The following is a 2,605-nucleotide window of genomic DNA, read 5'->3' on the forward strand; positions in this document are numbered from 1 at the left end:
ATTTATAATTTCAAAAATCACTTGTTTCCTTTCTTTACTACTTTTTTTGTTTTCTTTTTTTGGAGAGGTTTTCGCTATAGGGTGCGTGTGCTCACCAGAAAGAGAAAGACAGACAGAAAGCGAGAAATCACCCCCCAGGGGGGATGGATGGCCACACTGCAGTCCCTTCTCCTCCATTCTCCTCTCGGGATCTTGGGCACACATGCCACATGCCCAGCGTGAGTTTAAGCCACCGGGTTTGAGACTTGAACCACGGTTGGCTACATAGGAGTTCAGCGACATAGCCCTTACACTAACTGCTGGTCCCCTTTCCTCACTACTTTTAAGAAAATAAAATGTAGCATCTTGCATAACCACAGTTGGATTCGTCAGAACCAAGAAACTAACAGTGCTGCCATAGTTGTAATTTTTTTCTTTTTCTTTTTCTTTTCTTATTTATTTATTTTTTTAGGTTTTGCCATAGGGTGTGTGCTCTGACTGGAGGGAAACAGAGGGGAAAGTCAGAAATCACCTCCCTGGGGGAGGATCCTGCTGCTGAACTTTGGGAACAAATAATCGAGACCTGCTGGGAACATGAGTTCTAAAAGGCAACTATGGGGAGGAGCAGTTAGCGTAATGGCTGTGTCACTGGACTCCTATGTAGTCGACCGCGGTTCGAGTCCCGGACCCGGCGGCTTAAACTCACGCTGCATGTGTGCGCACGGGCCCAATGTCCCGAGAGGAGAATGGAGGAGAAGGGATTGCGGCGTGGCCATCCCCCTTGGGGGGTGATTTTTGCATTCTGTCTCTCTGTCTCTCTCTGTCTTTCTGGCGAGCGCGCGCGCTCTATAGCAAAACCCTCTCAAAAAAATAAATAAATAAAAAGATAGATAGATAGGTAAATAAATTTTTTTTAAAAAGGCAGCTATGTCCTGAAAGGCTGTGGCCCAAGGCCATTCTTGCTGGCTATAAGCGGGGTCTCAGGAACCAAAGGGAGCACACAGCTCTTCTTAAAATTGAAGGTGTCTGTGCACGAGATGAAACGGAATTCTATTTAGGCAAGAGGTGTGCCTATGTGTACAAAGCAAAAAACAACACAGTGACTCCTGGTGGCAAACCAAATAAAACCAGAGTAATCTGGGGAAAGGTTACCTGTGCCCATGGAAACAGTGGCATGGTTCGAGCCAAATTCCGAAGCAACCTTCCTGCTAAGGCCATTGGACACAGAATCCGTGTGATGCTGTACCCCTCAAGGATTTAAAATAATGAAACATAAATGAATAAAAATGTATGTGTGTTGTAAAAAAGAAATCACCTCCTCGGGGAATGGTCACACCGCAGCCCCTCCTCCATTCTCCTCTCAGGATTTTTGACATGCATGCACATGCCCCCAGTGTGATTTTCAAGCCACTGAGTCTGGGACTCAGACCTTGGTCAGCCACATGCGTGTCTGGCGCCTTGCCATCGTGCCACCTGCTTTCCTGCTGCCGTATTTTGGTGCCATCATGAGAGCATCTTTCCTGGAGCTATGTCTTGAATTTTTTGAGCTCTCCAAGGCTGAAAGCCTCATGCTTATATGACTTCAAGCTTGAAGCTGAGCAGGCTAGGGCTTTGTGTGCCTCCCTGGCTACGTCCTACAGTGTGACCACCCTCAGCTTCTTCATTCACCAGTGGGCCAGTACCGCACCTGCCTCTTGAGAGATTATGACAAGGAAGTGGCAAGCACCCAGCGAACCAGTGCTTGGCTCTCTTTTTTTATTTTTATTTATTTATTTTTTTTTGAGAGGTTTCTGTTATAGAGCGCGTGCGCTCGCCAGACAGAGAGAGAAAGCGAGAAATCACCCCCCAGGGGGGATGACCACACCGCAATCCCTTCTCCTCCATTCTCCTCCCAGGATCTTGGGCACGCACGCACACGTGCCTGGCGTGAGTTTTAAGCCACTGGGTCCAGGACGCGAACCGCGGTCATCTACCTGGGAGTCCAATGACGTAGCCATTATACTAACTGCTGGTCCCTGTTCTTAAGTGAAACTGACTTGTCTCTTTTTAACTGCCTGGTAGTAAAGTATTGTGCTAAGAATCCAGAAGAGAATAGAGAAGAACCCTATCCTCAAAGGACTCAAATCTTAGTAGGGAAGAGAAATATGCCAACAACCAACACTTACACAACTTATTCTTGTTGTTGGTCTGAATCAGTCATCTCTAGCCCACGTAAATCATCAGTTGGCTTTTGCACATCCATTTCTGTTTAGTCACACACAGGCACACTGTACTGCAGGGCTTCTTGTTTTAGTCCGTATTTCCTTGTGGGCAAGTATCTCTCCTCCTCTACTCTGCTAGATATTCTGTCATCCTTCAAAGAGGAGGGAGGGGGAAAGAGAGAATGGAGAGATAAGGGTTTTTTTGTTTTGTTTTGTTTTTTAAGAGTTTTTGTTTTAAAGAATTATTTAATTTTATTTATTCTTTTATTTTTTTTGAGAGGTTTTTGCTATAGGGCGTGTGCGCTCACCAGAGAGACAGAAAGCGAGAAATCACTCCCCAGGGGGATGGCCATGCCACAATCCTTTCTCCTCCATTCTCCTCTCAGGATCTTGGACATGCACACACACATGCCTGGCATGAGTTT

General features: G+C 46.1%; 1 protein-coding gene and 2 pseudogenes across 1 annotated transcript in view; 2 read left to right on the forward strand and 1 right to left on the reverse strand.

Annotated features, from left to right (window-relative positions):
• The window catches only part of LOC102468897 (protein FAM32A pseudogene), a 5,359-nt pseudogene extending 3,079 nt beyond the window's left edge, over window positions 1-2,280 (reverse strand).
• The window catches only part of CFDP1 (chromatin remodeling protein CFDP1), a 141,160-nt gene that overhangs the window by 78,724 nt on the left and 59,831 nt on the right, over window positions 1-2,605 (forward strand). The gene's annotated exons all lie outside the window — the stretch shown is intronic.
• Window positions 574-1,240, forward strand: LOC106735311 (60S ribosomal protein L35a pseudogene; annotated as a pseudogene).

Source organism: Tupaia chinensis, unplaced genomic scaffold (genome assembly GCF_000334495.1).
Source record: "Tupaia chinensis unplaced genomic scaffold, TupChi_1.0 Scaffold000355_1, whole genome shotgun sequence".
NCBI lineage: Eukaryota > Metazoa > Chordata > Mammalia > Scandentia > Tupaiidae > Tupaia > Tupaia belangeri.